Here is a 24398-nt window from a genome sequence, read left to right as displayed (position 1 = left end):
CCTCTCTCTGACAACAACCTACTTACATTCTCTGCCCTCTGCTCTCCAGGTCCACAACCCCACTCCACAAACTTGCACACTCTCGCAGAAACCTCAAACACCTTGACCTACACTCACTCTTTGAAACCCTCCTCCCTCTTACAGACATAAATTCTTTACACGACACAGATGTTGCTGTTGCTTTATATAACACCACAACAGCTGCAGATCTCTCGCCTTTCGCACACATAACAAAGCTTGCACACTCAACAGGCAACCCTGGCACACTAACCTTGCTAAAGAACTGCGATGGGCCTCCAGGGTTGCTGAGCAGAGATGGAAAAGGTCCCACTCCATCGAGCACTTCATCGCATTCAAACAATCCCTCACTATTTTCACGTCCATACTCACTGCAGCAAAACAAACATATTTCTCATCTCTCATATCCTCCCTGTCTCATAACCCTAAACAGCTATTCAACACCTTCAATTCTCTCCTCCATCTCCCAGTGCCTCCTCTCTCTCCTCTCATCTCAGATGAAGACTTTGCTTCATTCTTCAAGCAGAAGATTGACACCATCAGACAAAGCTTTTGCCTAAAGTCCACACAGCCCCTCCTCATATCTACTCAACCTTCCGCCTCCAAACCCAACTTCTCCACCATTACAGAAGATCAAGTCTCCTCTTTACTCTCCAAATCACACCTCACCACCTGCAAACTTGACCCAATCCCATCCCACCTCATCCCTAACCTCACAACAGTCTTCATCCCAACCCTAACCCACCTCTTCAACCTGTCACTAACAACCCGTGTCTTCCCCTCATGTTTCAAACATGCCTCAATCACACCCATCCTCAAAAATCCCTCCCTTGACCCATCCTCTCCGGCTAGCTATCGCCCCATATCACTTCTCCCATATGCCTCAAAACTACTGGAACATGTCCACCTTGAACTGTCATCCCACCTCACCTCATATTCCCTGTTCAACCACTTACAATCTGGCTTCCGACCAGATCACTCGACTGAAACTGCCCTGACCAAAGTCACCAATGACCTACTAACCGTCAAATCCAAGCGACAATACTCCGTCCTCCTCCTCCTGGACCTGTCATCTGCCTTCGACACAGTCGACCATTCCCTCTTACTACAGACTCTCCCATCTCTTGGCATCACGGACTTGGCCCTATCTTGGATCTCCTCATAACTAACAGACAAGATATTCAGCATCTCCCACTCACACATCACCTATCTGTCGGTGTCCCCCAAGGTTCAGTTCTAGGACCTCTGCTCTTCTCCATCTACACCTTTGGCCTGGGACAGCTCATAGAGTCTCACAGCTTTTAGTATCACATCTATGCTGATGACACACAGATCTACCTCTCTGGACCCAATATCTCCTCCCTAGTAACCAAAATCCCGCAATGTCTGTCCTCTATCTCATCCTTCTTCTCTACTAGATTTCTAAAACATAACATGGATAAAACAGAATTCATCATCTTTCCATCTTCTCATTCATCCCCCCCATCTGACCTATCCATCAACGTCAATGGCTGTTCACTCTCCCCAGTCCCACAATCTCGCTGCCTTGGGGAAACCCTGGACTCTGATCTCTCCTTCAAACCACATATCCAAGCCCTTTCCACTTCCTGTCGACTCCAACTCTAAAATATCTCCCACATCCATGCATTACTCAGCAAAGACTCTGCAAAAACACTAGTGCATGCCCTCATCATCTCTCACCTCACCTACTTCAACCTCCTGCTCTGTGGCCTCCCTTCCAACAGTCTCGCATCCCTCCAATCTATCCTAAACTCTGCTGCCCGACTAAGCCACCTGTCCCCCCGCTATTCCCCGGCCTCTCCCCTCCTTTAATCCCTTCACTGGCTCCACATTGCCCAGAGACACCAGTTCAAAACCCTAACCTTGGCATACAAAGCCATCCACAACCTGTCTCCTCCATACATCTGTGATCTAGTCTCCAGGTACCTACTTGCACACAACCTCTGATCCTCACAAGATCTCCTGCCCTACTTCCTTCTTATCTCCTCTTCCTACAATTGCATTCAAGATTTCTCCCATGCATCTTCCCTACTCTGGAACTCTCTACCCCAACATATCAGACTCTCACCTACCGTGGAAACCTTCAAAAGAAACCTGAAGACCTACTTCTTCAGACAAGCCTATAACCTGCAGTAACCCTCGCTCCACCACATTGCTGTATGACCAGCTCTACCCCCATCTACTGTATCCTCACCCATCCCTTTAAGATTGTGATCCCTCGCGGGTAGGGTCCTCTCTCCTCCTGTACCAGTCGCTGACTCGTTTTGTTAAAATTATTGTAATTGTTTTTGCTATGCTTTTTCACATGCAAAGCGCCATGGAATAAATGTCGCTATAATAATAAATAATAATTATACTATTTGTACTCTGGGTCATGTTGATGCCACTTTTCCTGGTGTATGCCCCTAATTTGAGCTGTTTTGGTAGCTTTGGCAGCTTTTGGGCCCCTTTGAAGGTGTTGTCTATGCGTTTGGTTTTGCCTCACATTGAATCCAAAGGGGTTCGGATATGTTCAATGAACCGTTCGACATTGGGAAATTCGGCGAGCTGAACTGAATCGAACCTTGGAAGGGTCGTCCATCTCCAATAGTAAGGGCTAGGAGGCTGTAAAAGGAAGCTAAATTGAGGGTAAAAGCAGGAAAATTGCCCTGCAAATAAATGTGGATAGGGAAATGACTGGGTTCTGTCACCATAGCATTCATGATAAAATAGGAAGTAAATGAATTACATAAAAAATGTTAACAGTGCACCCACAGAGACTGAGGCTTGCTAATGCCAGTCCCGTTGAAAATTTCACCCAAAGAGCATGGGGAAGAGTAGCCCTACAGAAGTCGCTTATAAATTTTACCCACACAGCATTGGGCACAATACCCCCACAGAAGTAGCTTACAAATTTTACCCACAGAGCATGGGGCAGAGTACTCCTATAGAAGCAGTTTACAAATTTCATCCACAGAGCATGGGGCAGAGTACCCCTACAGAAGCAGCTTACAAATTTCACCCACAGAGCATGGGCCAGAGTACCCCTACAGAAGCAGCTTAAAAATTTCACCCATAGAACATGGGGCAGAGTACCCCTACAGAATCAACTTAGAAGTTTCACTCACAAAGAAAGGAGCAGAGTACCCCTACAGAAGCAGCTTGCAAATTTCACCCACGGAGCCTGGGGCAGAGTACCCCACACAGAAGCAGCTTATATATTTTAGCCACAGAGAATGAGCCAGAGTACCCCTACAAAAGCAGCTTAAAACTTTCACCGACAGAGAACAGTACCGCCACAGAAACTGATTACAAGTTTCGCTCAGAGTATGTTTTCACATTTCCACAACAACTCCAAAATTTTAGCTCCAGTAGCATACATTACATCTGGCGCCGATGAAAAGCTTATAGTATTATCTTGGAACGAGGTGGCGGTCCATCACGAGACTTGCCACCGGCAGTCCTAGCACCTTTGCCTTGGGATGCATCCCCAATGCTGTTGCCTAAGGGTCCTGAGGGCCTGAACTGTGTTCTCCGTGAAAAATTATTGTTCAAAGCAGGCAACCCCGCCTGAATATTCCAGTTAGGGATAATGGAATTGTACACCGTTCCTATTTTCTCTTTTGTTGGAACTGTGGCCATGATTAAGAGGAGACCCGGTGGAACACAAAGGAACTAGAGGCACTCTCAGCCATCCAATCTCAAATCGTCTCTACTTGTTCTGCCCCTCATCATTAATATAGGGGCACTTGGGCCTATGAAATTACGCAGAATGTGAACATTGCACAGTGCACACGTGATTTTGTCCAAAACATTACCTTGGGGCAGAGTTACCCCTACACAAGCAGCTTACGAATTTCACTCACAGAACTTGGGGCAAAAACCCCCTACAGATGCCACATACAAATTTCTCCCACAGGGCATGGGGCAGAGTACCCCTATAGAAGAAGCTTACAAATTTCCCCCACACAGCATTGGGCACAATACCCCCATAGAAGCAGCTTATAAATTTCACCCACAGAGCATAGGGCAGAGTACCTCTACAGAAGCCACTTGCAAATTTCACCAACAGAGCATGGAGCAGAGTACCCCCACAGAATCTTTTTCAAAATTTCAGCCATAGAGCATGTTTTCTGTCACAATTCCTCCACTTAGTGAGTGACTGTTTTTCTGCCCAAGGGAATCTGGATCATGCTGAGTTATCATTGTTTTGATTGACAGCTTGGTTGGCCATTCTTGTCATGGATGTGCTGAGCTGTCGACACTTTGATTGGCAGCCCGGCTGTCCAATCTGTGACTGGGAGGTGCGGGACTTTCACCAGGTGTTCTCTGTTCTGGAGCTCGTCCAGCTGCTTAACTGAGTTTCTGCCTTTGATCCCTGCCAGACGTAATTTGTGCTTCCTGGTGAGTGCCTGCCTGTTTCTGCTGTGCTGAGTTCTGATCTACCACTGCCTGACCTTTTGGACCGTGTTTTGACTACCCTTTTGTCTTGTCTTTTTGCTTGATCTGCTATCTCTCGGCATTTTGACCCCAGATCATGACCTGACTTAAGCCTTTGCCTTGCCCCTTGATATTCTACGTGTGTCACGCTGTCTCTGTATACTGGAGGTAGGGGGCCTAAGCTGACCCTAAGCTGGGGCCCTGACTAATCCCTCAACCTGGAGGTACTGTTAAAGGTACAGAGGTCCAGGCCGCCAGCGTAACCCCTACCTCCTGAGGATCCCTGCACCTAAGTAATCTAGTCCTGAGAAGGACCCCGATCACAACAAAAGAGGACAAGTAATAATATGCCCACACACAGTACTTAGACGAACGAGACAGTACAAGGGAAAAACCAAAACCACCTTGCATACAAAAACTACACAACTACAACAGAGGGAACACCAACGGGAAAGGAGATAAATGATAAAGCGAGGAAGGGAAAAAACACTCCAAATACACTTATCTCAGAAACTCCAAGTACCACGATCCGCTCTGTAAGTCTGTATGAAATGCTTTCACCGACACTTCCCAAACAGACCAGCAGGCATTTGAAGGAGACTCACTACAGCAGCATTGATTGCAGCTGGGCGAGGCTGGACCTCGTCTAGCACAGAGAGAGAGAGAATTAACTCCCTCACTGCCGAAAACACAAAGCACCAAAAAGTCAGCTGCGAGAAGTCAGGCTGTGTAATCGTGACGATCTTCGTGGCGACACACCCGTGACAGTACCCCCCCTTCTACGAGGGGCCTCCGGACCCTCAGGGCCAGGTTTATCCGGGTGAGTCGTGTGGAAGGCCCGAACTAATCGGTCTGCGTTAATATCCGACGCAGGAACCCACATCCTCTCCTCAGGACCATACCCTTTCCAATGAACCAGGTACTGAAGGGACCGGCGATTAAAACGTGAATCGATGACCCTTGATACCTGGAACTCCAAGTTACCATTGACCACCACTGGAGGGGGAGGTAAAGGTGACGGTACCACCGGCGCCACATACCTCTTAATCAACGATCTGTGGAACACGTTGTGAATTTTAAACGTAGGGGGGAGGTCAAGACGGAATGCCACCGGATTAATAATAGAACTGATTCTGTATGGCCCGATGAACCTGGGACCCAGTTTCCAGGAGGGAACCTTAAGTTTAATATTCCTGGTAGACAACCATACCCGATCGTTCACACTTAGGTCCGGACCAGACACTCTCCTCCTATCAGCCATACGTTTGTATCGGTTCCCCATAGTATTCAGATTCTTCAGCACCCCTCTCCATACTGAAGCGAGTGATGAGGAAAATCGTTCCTCCTCAGGAACCCCCGAAGAGCCCCCCCTACTGAAAGTACAAAACTGGGGGTGAAAACCATATGCCCCAAAAAACGGGGACTTACCAGTGGACTCGCTCCGCCTATTATTAAGAGCAAACTCTGCCAGAGGTAAGAAAGAAGCCCAGTCCTCCTGGTTCTCTGACACAAAACACCGGAGATATGTCTCCAAGCTCTGGTTCATACGTTCCGTCTGACCATTGGTCTGAGGGTGAAAAGCCGATGAGAATGACAAATGCATCCCCCGCCGTGCACAAAACGCCTTCCAGAACTTGGACACAAACTGAGACCCCCGATCAGACACCACATCGGAGGGTACCCCGTGAAGCCTCACAATCTCCCCAATGAACACCTGCGCAAGAGTTTTAGCATTAGGGAGAGCCGGAAGAGCGATAAAATGTGCCATCTTGCTGAACCTGTCCACTACAACGAGTATGACCGTTTTACCCGAAGACGGAGGGAGGTCCGTAATAAAGTCCATAGACAGATGAGTCCAAGGACGCTCCGGGATCTTCAAAGGTAAGAGGGCCCCAGACGGACGGATATGTGAGGTCTTAGAGTGCGCACAAACCCCACAGGACGCGACAAAAGTTACCACCTCCTTATGTAAGTTAAGCCACCAAAACCGACGCGAGAGGAGATCCACAGTTGCTTTACTCCCCGGGTGTCCTGCCAAAACTGAGTTATGGTGTGCCTCGATCACCTTTTGTCGCAACTGATCTGGAACAAACAGTCTCCCCGGAGGTCCAACAGGGGCGTCCCCCTGAGCCTCCAATACCTCCTCCTCCAGCTCAGAGCATACTGCCGAAACCACCACCCCCTCCTGAAGGATAGGAATCGGGTCGTCCGTATTCCCGGCCCCAGGGAAACTGCGAGATAAGGCATCCGCCTTTACATTTTTTGACCCAGGACGATATGTAACGACAAAATTAAACCTGGTAAAAAACAATGACCACCTAGCTTGTCTGGGATTCAGACGTTTCGCGGACTCCAGATATAGCAGGTTCTTGTGATCGGTGATGACGGTGACCGGATGGACTGCCCCCTCCAAAAAATGGCGCCACTCCTCAAAAGCTAACTTAATGGCCAAGAGTTCCCTATTGCCGACATCGTAATTCCTCTCAGCGGACGACAATTTTTTAGAGAAAAAGGCGCACGGATGCCACTTACCAGGGGACGAACCTTGTGACAATACTGCTCCCACCCCTACCTCGGAAGCGTCTACCTCTACAATGAATGGCTGTGACGCATCAGGTTGAATGAGTATGGGTGCTGAGGCAAAACATTTTTTCAAGCAGGAGAATGCTTGACAAGCCTTGTCAGACCACCTAGAAAAATCCGTCCCCTTTTTAGTCATGTCTGTGAGAGGCTTAACCATGGACGAGAAATTACGAATGAACTTCCGGTAATAATTAGCAAACCCCAGGAAACGTTGTAGTGCCTTAAGATTCTCTGGCCGATCCCACTCAAGAACTGCTCGCACTTTCCCAGGGTCCATACGAAAACCGGACGCTGAAACCAGGAAGCCTAAAAACTGGAGTTCCTGTACGGCGAACACACACTTTTCCCATTTGGCATACAGTTTATTATCCCGCAAGATCTGTAACACCTGCCTAACGTGCTCCTGATGAGACACCAGATCCGGCGAGTAAATTAAGATATCATCCAGATATATGACAACAAACTGTCCCACCAGGCGGCGAAAAATGTCATTAACAAAGTGTTGGAACACCGCCGGGGCATTAGTCAGACCGAATGGCATGACAAGGTTCTCATAATGCCCCTCCGGAGTGTTAAACGCCGTCTTCCACTCATCCCCCTCCTTCATCCTAATCAGATTGTACGCCCCCCTGAGATCCAATTTAGAGAACCATTTGGCGCCCACGATCTGATTAAAGAGATCGGGAATAAGTGGGAGTGGATACGGATCTCGGACCGTAATCCGATTAAGTTCATGGAAATCCAGGCAAGGGCGTAGGCCTCCATCTTTCTTCTTAACAAAGAAGAACCCCGCAGCCACCGGTGAAGATGAAGGTCTAATATGCCCCTTAGCCAGACTTTCTGAAATATAATCCTTCATGGCCTGCCTCTCAGGACCAGAAAGGTTATACAACCTAGCTTTAGGTAACTTGGCCTCAGGGAGCAGTTTTACAGAACAGTCATACTCGCGATGAGGAGGTAGTTCCTGACACCCTTTCTCCGAGAATACATCCTCAAAGTCCGCCAGAAATGGAGGTAAGACCCAAGGAGTAACCGCACCGATGACCGTGTTCATGCAGTTTTTATTACAGAATTTACTCCATTGGCTTATCTCTCTGTTTTGCCAATTAATAACTGGGTTATGCTTAGTTAACCAAGGAAGGCCCAACACTATAGGAGTGGGAAGACCCTCCAACACGTAGCAAGACAACAGTTCTTTATGTATCGCCCCCACTTGAAGTTTTACGTCATGCACAGCTTGCAAAAAACTTCCCTGACCGAGAGGCCTGGCATCGATCGAGAATATGGGGATGGGTTTCGCCAACTCACTCAATCGCATACCTTGAACCCGGGCAAACCGAGCATCAACCAGATTAGCCCCGGCCCCACTATCCAGAAGAACAGATATCCTCTCAGTTCTCGTACCCCCCACCACCTCCGCCGGTACGAGAAACTGAGACGAACCTAGGGACGAAATACCTACTCCCAGATTGCCGTCCACCACACAACCTGGGATCAACAGTTTTCCGACGACTCTTCACTCTGCAAGGGACGGGATGGACACCCCCCAATAAAATGTCCCTTTCTCCCGCAGAAGAAACACCTTCCTGTCTTATGGCGCACCACCGGTCCCCTCCCCCGAAATGATGTCCCTCCTAATTGCATAGGCTCCTCTGGACTGACCAGGGGAACCACCATATGAGGGGACCTTGTAGGAGGTGGAGTCATCACAGGGGGTCGAGTTATCCCGCACCTCTCCCGAAGCCGTCTGTCAACGCGAATAGCCAGGGCCATAGCGGCTTCCAGTGACGCGGGAGAGTCATACTGTGCCAACACATCCTGTAATTTGTCGGATAAACCTTGACAAAACTGGCTCCTAAGAGCCGGGTCATTCTACTGGGTGTCCGTGGCCCACCTACGGAACTCCGAACAGAATTCCTCCGCCGGACGATCTCCCTGCTGGATCCTACGTAACTTAGACTCAGCAAGGGAGATCCGATCTGGGTCATCATATACAAGTCCCAGAGCAGAGAAAAACCTATCCACTGACTGGAGAGCCGGGGAGCCCGGGGGAAGAGAGAACGCCCAAGATTGTGGGTCCCCTTGTAGGAGCGAGATGACACTTCCCACCCTTTGTTCTTCACTCCCCGATGACCGAGGCCGCAGCCGAAAGTACAATTTGCATGCCTCCCGGAAAACAAAAAACTTGTCCCGCCCCCCAGTGAACCTGTCAGGGAGAGCTACTTTAGGTTCTGGTCCGGCTTGCTCCTGAGGATGCAAAACCTTGGACCTAACGTCCGCCAGCTCCATGGACAAACTCTGCAACTGCCGAGCTAGACCGGCTACTGGATCCATGGTAGCTGGAGAAAAACTAAGTGGGTCGGTGAAAATGTCACGCTGTCTCTGTATACTGGAGGTAGGGGGCCTAAGCTGACCCTAAGCTGGGGCCCTGACTAATCCCTCAACCTGGAGGTACTGTTAAAGGTACAGAGGTCCAGGCCGCCAGCGTAACCCCTACCTCCTGAGGATCCCTGCACCTAAGTAATCTAGTCCTGAGAAGGACCCCGATCACAACAAAAGAGGACAAGTAATAATATGCCCACACACAGTACTTAGACGAACGAGACAGTACAAGGGAAAAACCAAAACCACCTTGCATACAAAAACTACACAACTACAACAGAGGGAACACCAACGGGAAAGGAGATAAATGATAAAGCGAGGAAGGGAAAAAACACTCCAAATACACTTATCTCAGAAACTCCAAGTACCACGATCCGCTCTGTAAGTCTGTATGAAATGCTTTCACCGACACTTCCCAAACAGACCAGCAGGCATTTGAAGGAGACTCACTACAGCAGCATTGATTGCAGCTGGGCGAGGCTGGACCTCGTCTAGCACAGAGAGAGAGAGAATTAACTCCCTCACTGCCGAAAACACAAAGCACCAAAAAGTCAGCTGCGAGAAGTCAGGCTGTGTAATCGTGACGATCTTCGTGGCGACACACCCGTGACAACGTGCTCTCTTGGTACTGACCCTGGAACATCTGACTTCTATGTTTCACGGTTTGTTCATGAGTAGTGACTAGTGTCACATTTTCACAGTTCCCCCCCACAGAGCCAAACTTTTACATTTTGTAGCGTACAGTAGGGAAGTCACACATAAAAAGTTTGTTGTTTGATTCAGGATACAGCTGGCGGTCCGCCGAATGGCTTGCTACCAGCAGTCCTAGCCACTTTGCCTTGGGACACCTTCCCAATGCTGTTGCTTTAGAATCCCAGGGACCCGAAGTGTTTCCCTTGAAAAAATATTGTTCAAAGCAGGCAACCACTCCTGAATACTTCAGCTGGGGATAATGGAATTGTACTCCGTTTCTATTTTGTTGTTTGTTGGATCGCGGACCATGATTAAGAGGGGACCCGGTGTAACACAAAGCGAAGGAACTGGAAGCACTCTAAGCCATCCAATCTCAAACCACCTCTACTTGTTCTGCCCCTCACAATTAGTACAGCAATACTTGGGCCTACGAAATTACGCAGAGCGTAAACATTACACAGTGCACACATGATTTTGTCCACAACATTACCATAGGGGAGAGTAACCCCTCAGAAGCTGATTAAAAATTTCACCCTAAGATAATGGGGCACAGTATCCCCACAGGCAGGGATGTAGCATATACATAGCAACTTTTGGCACAGTACACACAGAAGCTTTTCAGTATAGTACTCCCACAGATATGGGTGAGAGTAAACACAGCAGCTTTTTGGCATAGTACTATTACAGACATGGGTACAAAAGATGAGAAAAATGTGTTTATACACAGTACTATCACAGACATGGGTGCATAATAGTAGAAAAAAGAGTTTTTAAGCACAATACCATCAGAGACATGGGTGCATAAGAGTAGAAAATTGTGTTTAGACCCACATGAGTCCCACTGACACGGTTGCAGATTAGAACAACTTTTGGGTACACACAGTATTATCACAGACACCAGTGCAGAGGACACATATCGCATGTTTTTGGAAAACTGCACACACACAAAACCTAATACTGTACCTCACTACAGCTGCACCCTGTCTTTATGCTAAGCAGAGCAGAAATAAAAAATAATAATTTTGAACCAAGAGGAAGAGGTCCAAGTGGAGGAGGTGGAAGAGGTGGAGGTGGACGAAGCAAAGGAGGAGTAATCCAACACTGTCGGGTTTTTTTCTTTATTTTTTTACTTTTTCTCATTTTTTACATTTTCTATTCATTTATTTTTTTTATGGAGCTTAAACTTAAAACAACCTATAATTAACAAAACTAAAACTAGCAATATAAAACAGGGAGTCTTACATCCAAATGAAGGAAGAGGTGGATGTGGTAGTATGGGTGGAAGAGGCAAGGGAGGAGTAATCCAACACTGTTTGGAGGTTTTTTGGTATTTTTTTTCTTACTTTTTTTTTTTTTTCTGAAGTTGGTGGTTCAGGTAGCTGAGTAGGAGGAGGAGGCAACTCAGACAGATAATCCTAGGTGGTAGTTGGACATGAGCTAGAATGCCTTTCGCCTCTGACCAAGCCACCACTAAATTTAACCAATGGGCAGTTAGAGAGATGTAACATCCCTGGCCTTGTTTACTTGTCCACGTATTGGTGGTTATGTGGACTTTGCCACTGATGGCGTTGCGCAGTGCACCCATGATTTGGTCCGCAATATGTGTGTGCAGGGCAGGGATGGCCAGCCTAGAAAAGTAGTGGCGGCTGGGAACAACGAACTGCGGGACAGCCATCGCCATCAGTTTTTTAAAATTGTCCGTCTCCAAGAGCCGGAATGGCAGCATTTCGAAGGTCAGTAATTTAGAAATGCTGCCATTAAGGACCATGGCTCGTGGGTATCTAGGGGGGTATCTCCTCTTTCTCTCGAGGGTTTGGTGGATGAAAAGCTAAACATTTCCATGGGATGGTGTAAAGATTCTCTGTTATATTGGTGGTGTTGGTGCTGTCCAGGGCCAGCGTCAGCACCCAGCAAAGCAGGGAGCCAACTCACCATATATATGGGGCCCAATATATGGGGCCCATTATATATGGAGCATTATATGGGGTCCATTATATATGGAGCAATATATGGGGCCCATTATATATAGAGCAATATATGGGGCCCATTATATATGGAGCATTATATGGGGCCCTTTACATATGGAGCATTATAAGGGACTTATTATTCTGTATGCAGCATTATATTGGGTCCATTATTCTGTTTGGAGCAATATATTGCTTACAATATGCTGTATGAAGCAATATAAGGGGTCTATTATTCAGTATGGAGCAATATATGGGGCTCATTATACTGTATGGAGCATTATTTGGGTCCATTATACTGTATTTAGCAATATATGGGGTCCATTATTCGGTATGGAGCAATATATGGGGTCCATTATTCTGTATGGAACAATATATGGGGTCCATTATTCAGTATGGAGCAATATATGGGGCCCATTCTGTATGGAGCAAAATATGGGGTCCATTATTCTTTATATAGCATTATTCTGTATGGAGCAATATATGGGGTTCTTTATTCTGTATGGCACATTATATGTGGCCCATTATACTGTATGGAGCATTATATTGGGCCCATTATTCTGTATGAAGCAATATATGGGGCCCATTATTCTGTATGGAGCAATATATGAGGCTCATACTGTATGCAGCAATCTATGGGGCTCATTATACTGTATGTAGTACCCATAATACTGTATGGAGGACTATGTAGTGCCCATTATATGTAATGGAGGACTATATTGTCCGATCTAAAATGAAAACTTTTGAATCCCCCCAGGGCATGCACTGTGTGCTGCGAGGATTCGCTGGTTTCTGAGCTATTGCAGAATTTACAATACTGTAGATTTCACTCATGTAATGCAAGAAGTAAGTGAAATTTTTGACCTTGTACTATACCTATATTTTTCTGCTATGTCTGTACATCATGAATCATGGTATGTGGTAAAAGGGTTCACTGGGACTCTTTCGCCTGGGGCCCATGAAAACCTGGTGCCGGCCCTGGTGCTGTCACATCCTCTCTTTGCGGGGAGGCAGGTGGCTCTGTTGATCATGAGTGGGAGGAAGAGACCGAGACTGCAGCAGAGGAGGGAGCAGGATGGGGCTCAGACCTGTTATGGTTTTAAAGGTGTGTACTTCACTGCAGCTCATGCTTGGAATTCAGATGCCTCATCATGCACGTGATGCTCAGGTTCAGAAGATTTATGCCTCGCTTCAGGATCTGACAGCACAGTGTGAAAAACACCCGACGCTTGTCGTCAGCACATTCCCTGAAGAAATACCACACCAGGGAGCTCTTTAGAGCTGTCTTTGGTGTGCTATTTTCAGTGGCATGGTGGGCAGTAGCAGCCGACGTACTGGCTAGGGACCACCCCGCTGTGCCTTTTCACCGTCCTCCCTCTTTTGCTGTGCGGCTGGGGCAGCGTGGCCACATCCTCTTCTTCTGAACTACGCACGTCACTAGGATGGAATGAGCTCCATATGGGGTCTATCATCCCTCGCATCATCTTCCACTGACTCCTCAACTCTGCCTTCCTTACCGGTCTGCACACTGCAGAAAGACGCTGCAGTTGGCAACTGAGTTTTTTTATCATCTGACACATGCGGCGGGGTTCCTCTGACTGTGTGCACTAGCCCTTCCACGTACTCATCCTCCAACATAACAAGTGGTTGGGCATCATTGTACTCAGTCTCTTCCACTTCTGGGCAGGGTCAGGTGGATCGGCCACAGAACCCCAGCTAGCAGAGTCATCAAAAGCAGAAGAGACTGCTGCATGACTTGGGGCTCAGACTTGGCTTGGCTGATTTGCAAGAGGGGAGGTGGAAGCCGGATGACCAAGGTCCTCAGGTGCCAACTGTGCACTTTCTGTAGTGGACTGGGTGGAAGATAATGCGAAGGAACTGGTGCCACTCTCTGCCATCCAATCTAACACCTTTTCAACATCTTGTGGCATTACAATTCGTGCAGCCGTATTTGGGCCTACGAAAGGATGCATAGCGTCTTGTCACCTGCGTGCACCAGGGAAGGTGTTGTACTTGGGCACTTAGCAGGTACAGAATGACCACGTCCCTGCAGCAGTTATACCACCATCAGCAGTAACCCAAGAACCACCACAACCACGGCCACGTAATTTGACGCTCTCCTCATTTTTGGAAGTGATTTTTCTGCACACTACTCACAAAGAGATGGTGGAAGAGTAGAGTATTATTTTGCAACGCTACTAGAAAACACACAGAGGCCCAGAAAAATTATTTCTTTGGCATAAAAATGGTAACGAGATGGCTGATGCCAATTATTTATTTGCAACACTACTAGAAAACACACAGCGGCATAAAGGAACAGCACTCCCACAGGCCGGGTTTCAGAGCATACACAGCGGCTCAAAGGTACAGTACTCCCACAGGCAGGGGTGCAGAGTACACATGGTGGCCTAAAGTAACAGTACTCCCACACGTGAGGTTACAGTGTACACACAGAGGATTAATGGAACAGTATTCCCTCAGGCAGGGTTGCAGAGTACACACAGTGGCTTAAAGACACAGTACTCCCACAGGCGGGGGGTGCAGAGTGCACATATTGCTTAAAGGAACTGTACTCCCACAGACAGTGGGTGCAGAATACAGCAGCTTAAAGGTACAGTATTCTCACAGGTGGGGTTTCAGAGTGCCAACAGAGGCTTAAAGGAACAGTACTCTTAAAAGCGGGGTTGCAGAGTACACACTGCATCTTAAAGGCACAGTACTTCCACAGATGGGGTGCAGAGTACACACAGCATCTTAAAGGCACAGTACTTCCACAGGTTCGGTGCAGAGTACACACAGTGCCTTTTGGCATAGTACTCCCAAAGATATGGGTTGCATAGCACACACAGCGGCTTTTGGTACAGTACTTTCACAGATATGGGTTTCAGAATACACACAGCGGCTTTTGGCACAGTACTTCCAGAGGTGCAGAGTGCAGTCACATTCTGTCTCTCATACCAACTGCATCCTGTGCCTAATCTAATAAGAGAAGAATAGGGGCCGCACTCATGATCCAGCCTTTATACAGGCGGGGTCACGTGGTGCACCGGCCAATCACAGCCAAGCCAATGCTTAGCATCACTGTGATGGCTCCTGAAGTTCCCACAGTGTAAAAGCTTGATGATTGGCTACGCTGCTGCCTTTCAGCAAACTTTATTAGTCTGGCAAACCTGAACAGGAAACCGGATGTACATTAAAAAGTCAGTGTTCGGGGTTCGGTACCAGACAACAGGTGTCCAGTATGGACCCTGAACTTTACCGTTCGGGTTTGCTCATCCCTATTAAAGAGGCTGCAGAAGGTGCTGTCTGCTTTGTTTGATCTCATCTTATTAAAGGGTCACAGCTACAAATAAGAAAATAAACCCACTGAGTATCAAGTTCTAGTAAAATTTCCTGAAATTTGGGGTTTCACACACATTCGAACACTTTTAGATTAGAATCACGGTTTAAAAAGGAAAACTTAACAGCACCATTTCCCATACTGCTGCTAATGTCTTTCTGTGTGGCTGTGTAGGCCAGGGTTTCAAATTTGACTTATTTTTTTTTAAATCACGGACAGACAATATGTTTTACAGACACATTGGAAAGCCATAGCAAATCATTATATTTATTATATTTATAAGTTATACATATCTAATTCTGATAATAAGACATCAGCTGCATTCATTATAAACTGTAAAATGCTGATAATTATATTATTTAGGCCAGCAAAAAAGTAGGTATAAAAATAATTTTAATAACCAACCTAATACCAAATGTAAACCGAAAAAAATGAACTTGAGCATAAGTTGGTATGCATGCAAAATAGGAGCGTGTTCACATTGGCTATTAAACAGACAAACTTAGAGTGATAACAATAACCTATACCAAAGAAAATACTGATAAATCAACCATTAGAATATCAAAAGCTTATGAATAAATTAAATGGATACCCAATAACAATTATTCTAAATTAACACATACCAAAAAATAAAAATGATTTAAATCTTTATTAAACATCTCATTAAAAACACTCAATAAAATCAGACAGTGAAAAAAAGCAAGAAAAAAGTGTTTTAAAATACTCATAACTACTAGATCTGTGGAGAGGGATGGATGCTCTACCATTACTATTAGTATCGGGCTACACAAAATACATGATTTTAAATCAATTACATTAGTTTTACCAGGGCCATCATACAATCATTCTGAACAAAAATAATTAATTAAAGTGCACCTGTGCATTTCAACTATAACATTTATACTTTTTAATTCATGTATACTGAGCTAATTACTGCTAGCCAATCAAACTGCAACATGGTATCTACATGAGCTCATATAGAAATAGCAGTATAGATTGAAGTGCACATGTGCATAACAGCTTAATCCTTTCAACGGGGATATATCTAGTATGGCAAGTTTTAATACAATGTTCATATAAATATGACATGCACATGTACAGGAAAAAACGAAGGAATTTTATTGTCCGCTAAGATAAGTCTGCTAATGAAGTGGCACAATTAAACCACTGCATTCACATTTATTACCAATATTGCAAAAGGTTCAGCCCCAAAGACATAGTAAATCAGAGCCCCTATAACAGTGAAATACCGACCTGTGTGACACACCACATCCCTCTCCACCTACTCCAACACGCGCTTCACTTCCGCTTTGTCAGCCAGATCTTACAATTCTAAGACAGATCATATTTTGCATGCGTAGCAACTTATACTCAAGTTAATTTTTTTTCACTTTAGTTTCAGGTTTCTGCTTTTCTCGCTGGTAACGGTGTGGCCTCCCTTCCTTTGAACTGGACATTACATTTATATAGCTTCCCATTTGCTGTGTGTCCAGTTCGGGACCTAGTCCTGCTCGTCCGTTATTCACACTGATGTCACTATGATGTATGGTAAGGTTTTAATACTAGAGGTTAGGACCATCCTAAATTTGGGTACACCTCGATTCTGGAGGGATGGCTTTTACATTTTTTTCTATCCAAAACGTTATTTACAAAGTACCCAATTTTTTTATATGCACTATTGCTTTTACTTATTTAATTACAGCAGGGTATATGCTCATTTTGCTTCTGTCTTGGGTTTTGTCTATTTAATGGCCAATGTGAACATGCTTCTGTTTTTCATGCCTACTAACCTATCCAGTTCATTTTTTTCTGTTTAGTTTCAGGTTCCTGCATTTAGTGCAGGTAAGGGTTTGGCTTTCTACCTGCCAAAATCCTTTTGGGAGGAAGAAAGGTGTCTATTTCAGCCATTTTGGACAGTGGGGCGAGGTTTAATTTGGTTGACGCCCGGTTCGTCCAGACAGAGGGCCTTATTCCTCATGAGTTGTCAAGACTTATTCCAATAAACGCAATAGATTCTGCACCCTTGAATCAGGGGCATTTCACTCAGGTCATTCAGGATATTCGGCTTCAGTTAGTGTCCATGCACACTGAATCCATCAAATGTTATGTGCTAGAGGGCTTGCCCTCCCCAGTGGTTCTTGGCCTACCTTGACTGACGTTATACAATGCTGTAGTGGACTGGCAGGCACGGGAGGTAGTGAGGTGGAGCAATTAGTGTTAAAATAACTGCAAGAGCACTCATTTATCTATGGTAACTACCAAGTCTGTACTGGAGTATTTTTTTGATTATGAGGATGTGTTTTCGGAACAAGGTTGTCAAGAACTACCACCTCATTGCCTTTTGATTGAGCAGTTATTTGATTCCTGGGGCTAAGTTGCCTAAGAGCAGGTTGTATAATATTTCAGGTCGTGAGAGGCACGACATGAAAGATTATATTACCGAGAGCCTTGCTAAGGGACATATCAGACTCTCCTCATCTTCAGTGGCAGTCAAATTTTTCTTTAAGAAGAAAGATGGGTGGCTGCACCCCCGCTTGGATTTCCGGGAAGTAAATCAGATCACTACTCAGGATCCATACCTTCTTCCTCTCATTTAGGATCTCTTTAATCAGAACATAATGGCTAATTGGTTTTCCAAACTCGACGTTAGGGGGGCCTAATACTCTCATCCATATTAAGGAGGCGGATGAGTGAAAGACTGCTTTTAATACACCAGAGGGACACAACGAAAACCTTGTCTTACCACGTGGGTTGACTAATACTCCCGTCATGTTTCAGCCCTTTGTAAATTACACTTTCCAGCATCTGGCAGGTAGATTGGTGGTAGTCTCTCTGGATGACATATTGATTTATTTCCCGGATCTTGAGTCACATCAGGTACATGTCAGGCAGGTCCTACAAATAATCAGGGAAAATAAACTTTATGTCAAGTCAGAAAAATGTATGTTTACTGTTCAGGAGATTCCTTTTCTGGGATAACTATTATCTTCTACCAGCTTTCGTATGGATCCTGTGAAAGCCCAGGGTGGACTGGATTTGGGTTGTCCTTAAAATTTAAAAGCTTTACAGCGGTTTCTGGGTTTCACCAACTATTACCGCAAGTTCATCAAGGACATTTCAGTAGTGGCCAAACCGCTTACAGGTATGACCAGGAAAGGAGCAGAGTTTTCCAAATGGTCTAAACTGGCCTGTGAAGCATTTGCTACCTTGAAAAAAATGTTTTGCTTCTGATGCTATTCTTGTACAGCCTAATGTTACTAAACCATTCATTGTGGAGGTAAATGTGTCGGAGGTAGGGGTTGGGACTGTATTGTCACAGGGTTTTTCTCCATGTAAATAGTGTCCATGTGCATATTTCTCAAAAAAAATTGTCGTCTGCCAAAAAGGATTATGATATTGGTAATGGAAGCTCTTGGTAATAAAGTTGGCCTTCGAGGAATGGCGTAATTTTTTGAAGGGGACAGTTCTTTCGGTCATTGTCATCACTGATGGCAAAAATCTATTGTATCTGGAATCAGTTAAAAGTCTGACACCTAGACAGAAGTGATGAGCGAGCACTAAAATGCTCCGGTGCTCGATGCTCGGGTTGAGCACATTGGAATACTCGGGTGCTCAACCCGAGCAACGAGCCCAATGTAAGTCTATGGGAAACTCGAGCATTTTTCAGGCGGCTCCCCCCGGCGCTCGGCAGAGGGCCTAAAAATTGCCCACATGGATGGGAACAGCATGGGGAAGACCCCCTAGAAGCATTTGACTCCCAGGTTACTTCTGTCAACAACATTATCAGAGGTATTACGCCACTTTTACAGACTCACAATAAAACATACCAAAACAAAATCAAAATGGAATTTCCTGGGAAATATGTTAAGGAACATTCTTTCTAGGGTAATGATTTATATATAAGGCAAAATAAATAACCAAAGACAAAAATGCTCCTCCACACCTTGGGCTATTTTCACACGTAGCGTTTTTGATGCGTTTTTTCACTTTTGCATTGCTTTCAACCGTGACAAATGCATTCACCAGGAAATGTCATTTTAACATTTTACAACCTTATCTGGCCATGTGGTGTGTGAGATATCATCAGACACATCATGTTTCATTTATGAAGGAGGGACTTTGAAAGTCACAAAGCCTATTTTTATAGGGCCATCAGGCGGCCTTTACTATTCTTACAGGGCCAGCAGTCGGCCCTCACTATTCTTAGAGAGCCATCAGCCGGCTATGTTTTATTGTTCCCATTACTAAAGAGTGGGTCTCCTATACTATTATACTGTTATTGCGTATGCAGTGAGTGCCAGGGCTGCCCAAAATTTGGATGCACCCCAATATCCCTTTGAAGAGACTTAGAGGAGGGCCTCATGAAACCAATATTCCCATTATTAGGAAGTAGGTCTCCCATTGTGTTTGCCTAAGCAGTGAATGCAAGGGTTGCCAAAAATTTGGAGGCACTCCAATGCCCCTTGGAAGAGACGAGGAGGTCAGAGGGCCTCCTGTAAACAATGTTCCCATTATTAGGAAGTGGGTCTCCCATTGTGTTTGCTTATGCAGTGAATGCAAGGGCTGCCAAAAATTGGGAGGCACTCCAATGCCCCTTGCAAGAGACGTGGCGGAGGGCCTCATAAAAAAATGATCCCGCTAGAAAGGAGCGGGCCTCCTATACTTGTAATGCCCATGCACTAAGTGTATGGGCTGACAAACATTTACCCCTGGGGGGTATACATGAACACATGAACATACTGTATAAAAAAATTTTACGGGCATCATAAACACCCTTTAAAAAAATGATGTGGGTGCTGCATCACGGACCATGGTCACCGTGGTGATATGGTGGTGGAGGATGAGGAGAAGGAGGAGGACAAGAACAAATAGCCAAAATCATGTCTGGGTGTGAAAAGGAGCATGGGAATACACCTCCCAAGAAAAGACACTGGATTTGAGTTTGTTACACTGCTATCATTCGGTAGTGTTGAGAAGTCTAGCCCAATCCAGCCCTTGTTCATTTTTATAAGAGTCAGCCTGTCAGCATTTTCAGTTGACAGGTGGATGTGCTTATCAGTTATAATTGCACCAGCGGCACTAAAAACGCACTCTGATAAAACGCTGGTGGCAGGGTAGGCCAGGACCTCCAAGGCATATAGAGCCAGTTCATTCCACGTATCCAGCATGGATGCCCAATAATTATAAGGCACAGAGGAATCACGGAGGACGTTGGTACGGTCGGCAAGATACTCCCTCAGCATCTTCCCAAACTTTGCACTCCTTGTGATAGTACCCAACGCCTCAGGGCCTGTGCGATGGGAGGGGCTGAGAAAATGCTCCCAGAACTTTGACCGTGTTCCCCTAGCTCTGGTGGATTGAAGAAGTTGTGTCTCTCTCGCCTGTACTCCTTGGTTGTCCAATGAAGTGTGCGCTCTGTCGCCAGCATTTAGAGATGGGAATTTTTTTAATAGTTCCGAAACAAGGGCCTTCTGGTACAGCCCCATTTTTGTAGACCTGTCCACCACAGGAATTAGAGATAAAAGTTTTCCTTGTAGCGTGGGTCTAGAAGTGTCACCAACCAGTAATGACTGTCACCCAAAATTTTAAGAACGCAAGTGTCATGGGAAAGGCAGCGTAACAAACTCAGCCATGCGTGCCAGACTACTAACAGGCAAGACTTCCGTGTCCTCACCAAGAGGATGACTGACCATGCTCTCCTCCTCCTCTTCTCTGTCCTCTGGCCATCCACGCTGAACAGACGGTATGACAGCTGTGCAGGTAGTACCGTCTATAGCGCATGAAACTAGGTCCTGTCCTTCCTCCTCCTCCTCCTCTTCCTCAATGTCATACCAATCCACGTTGGGATGAGGTGAGGCTGGGCTGTGCGTAATCACCCTGTATGGTTTGTTGCTTCATCTCATCATGCTCCGCCAGAAATGCATCCTGTTTGATTGTGAGCAGAGAGTGGTTCAGAAGATAGAGAAGCGGGATGGTGACGCTACTTATGGCGTCATCGCCGCTCACCGTCTTGGTGGAGTCCTCAATGTTTTGGAAGATGGTATATATGTCTGACATCCATGTCCACTCTTGAGGTCTTATGTGTGGATTCTGAACTGAATACCGACGGCCTTGTTGATGCTGGTACTCAACAACTGCCCTCTTCTGCTCACAAATCCTTCCCAACATCTGCAGTGTTGAGTTCCAATGCGTGGGGACATCACACACCAGTCTGTGAGCCGGAAGCTGCAAACGCTGCTGAAACACGGCAAGGGCGGCAGAAGCTGCAGGTGACTTTCTAAAATGGGCACACAGGCGGCATACTTTAACGAGAAGATCCAGCAGCTCCGCATAGGATTTGAGAAACCGCTGAACCACAAGGTTAAGCACATGGGCCAGGCATGGTACGTGTTTGAGCTCGCGTCACCTCAGAACCACCAGCAGGTTCTGGCCATTGTCACACACGACCAAGCCTGGTTGTAGGTTCAGCGGTGTGAGCCGCAGATCTGCCTGCTCTTTCAGAGCTGTCCACAACTCTTCAGCATTGTGCGATTTGTCACCTAAGCATATTAGCTTCAGCACAGCCTGTTGCCGCTTGGCCAACGCAGTGCTGCAGTGCTTCCAGCTTGTGACTGATGTGGTCATTTTGGAGATGGAGGCCGAAGAGGAGGAGGAGGCTGAGGAGGATGAGGTGCAGGAGCTGTAGACCATGGGGACAACCCTTATTGACCTAGTTCCCGCAATCCTTGGCGTCGGGAGGATGTGGTCCGTCCCAAGGCCCGATTGCGTCCCGGCTTCCACTATGTTAACCCAGTGTGCCGTCAGCAAGATGTGCCATCCCTGCCCACAAGCACTTGTCCACGTGTCCGTGGTTAGGCGGATTTTCCCAGTAACTGCATTGTTGAGGGCACAGCTAATGTTTTGGGACACGTGCTTTTGTAATGCGGGGACGGCATACCGGGAGAAATGGCGGCGGCTGTGGACCAAGTACCGAGGGACGGCTGCAGCCATCAGGTTGCGGAATGCTTCCGTCACCACGAGCCTAAAAGGCAACATTTCGAGCGCAAGCAGTCGTGAAATGTGAGAATTTAGTAGTGTGGCCTGTGGGGCATTGGCTGCGTATTTGCGCTTGCGTTCCAAGTACTGGGGTATGGACAACTGAACGCTGCGCTGGGACAAGGACATGGATGTGCTTCTTGATGCTGCTACTTGAGAGTGTGCAATGACAGGTGCAGGGCAGGAGGCATCTTCGCATGCACCATGGACAGGGGATTGGCTTGCATGCACGACAGTGGAAGAAGCAATGGTGCCACCTGCAGACACTGTTCCAGGACAATGGGGTTCGTCCCACAAAGTCAGGTGCTTTGCTGCCATGTGCCTGATTATGCTGGTGGTGGTCAGGCTGGTCGTTTTGCCACCCCTGCTAATGCTGGCCTGACAGGTGGTGCAAATGGCCTTTTTGGGGTTATCGGCAGAGTCTTTAAAAAACAACCAGACTCGGGAAGACCTAATAGTTGTACTGGCAACTTCCTTCATGTTGGTGCTACGGGGAACGGTTGCCTTCCTTCTGTCTGTGGCCACCACACTGCTTCTTCATGCCTGTTGGGGTGCTCTGCCTCCCTCCCCCTGTGTGTTGCTCTCCTCGCTCTGCATGTCCTCCTGCCAGGTTGGGTCAGTCACTATATCATCCACCACCTCGTCTTCCACTTCCGCACCCTGGTCCTCCTTCTGACTTTCTGGTAATTGTGTCTCATCATCGTCCACCTCTTGTGACACTTTCCCACTGTCGCCTTCGTGTGACCGTGGCCACTCAAATATTTGGGCATCACTACATGCGATCTCCTCTTGCCCCGCTTCAAGTGGACCGGGCGAGAGGCCCAAATCTATAAATTGAAAAGTGAACAGCTCTTCAGAGTGTCCAAGTGTGGGATCAGTTGACTCCGGGGACTCGGCATTGTTGGAGGAAGGAGGATCAGGGTGAGTAATATGCGGTCCAGACTCAAGGCTACTGAGACTTGACCGTGTGGAAGACAGGGTGTTGGTGGTGGCTAAGTGACTGGAAGCATTATCCGCTATCCACCCAACAACCTTTTGACACTGCTCTGGGTTCAATAGTGGTGTGGTGCGGTCCCCTAGGAATTGGGACAGGAAGGTCGGGCAAGAAGATGTGGGTGTTTGTTGTGGCACAATTTCAGCTTGTCCAGGGCCTTGTCCTCGGCCTCTGCATGCACCATCACCATCACATCCAGTTCCCCGTCCCTTGCCACGTGCCTTGCCCATTTTAAATGGAGGACAGTATCTTCCACGCTCACTACAAATGACTGAGTTTGGAGCAAACTTATATGTGATCCGTGTGACGAAGAAAACAGAGTTTTAAATACCTGGCCTGTAGGTAGCTAGTTTGAACAGCAAACCGGTGTCAAAAACTTCGCTGGCACAGTGAAAAAAAATTGGAATGGAGACCAGAAATGGCAGTATTTTCTGAAAACGTATATGTGAGCCGTGTGACGGAGAAAACACAGTTTTGAATAGCTGGATTTCTAGTGCTGTAATATGGAAAGGACCTGGCTGTATTCTGCACTGCCAACAAGCAAATGGCACAGAAAAAATGATGTTCTCTGGATTGCTTTTTAAGCAAATAATGAGGATTAAGATAAAAAAAAAGTATTCCTGGCCCCTGAGACCTGGGCCTTTGTATAGAAATATCTAACAGCAGCAGAAGGCAGAATTGGAATGGAGCCTCTTGTGCTATATGCACTGCAGTCTGCTATATACACGGCCTGCCTATACACCCTGCCTGCCTGATATCTCTGAAGATGGATTAGTCCTCAGAAGGACTGTTTGTTAAGATGAATATGTGTAATCTATGGTTTTTCTCCCTACACTACCTAATACACAAGAAAATCTCTCCCTGACGCAGCAGCACCTCTACCACCTCTCCCTACTCTGCCTGATTCCGGAGTGACTATGATGAGCACAGCGGCGCCAGGTCTGATATA

At 46.6% G+C, this 24398-nt stretch overlaps 1 long non-coding RNA gene across 1 annotated transcript in view; it reads right to left on the bottom strand.

Moving 5' to 3' along the window:
- Positions 1–24398, bottom strand: part of LOC141258044 (uncharacterized) — a 268872-nt gene that overhangs the window by 62325 nt on the left and 182149 nt on the right. Inside the window, exon 2 of the long non-coding RNA XR_012318177.1 lies at positions 18164–18315. This is a non-coding gene — a long non-coding RNA (uncharacterized lncRNA). The remainder of the gene's footprint in view (positions 1–18163; positions 18316–24398) is intronic.

The sequence above is a fragment of the Phyllobates terribilis genome, unplaced genomic scaffold (assembly GCF_046119375.1).
Source record: "Phyllobates terribilis strain yellow unplaced genomic scaffold, ASM4611937v1 Scaffold_3__8_contigs__length_932513732, whole genome shotgun sequence".
In the NCBI taxonomy this organism is placed as follows: Eukaryota; Metazoa; Chordata; class Amphibia; order Anura; family Dendrobatidae; genus Phyllobates; species Phyllobates terribilis.
This window is presented reverse-complemented; position numbering and strand designations above follow the sequence as displayed.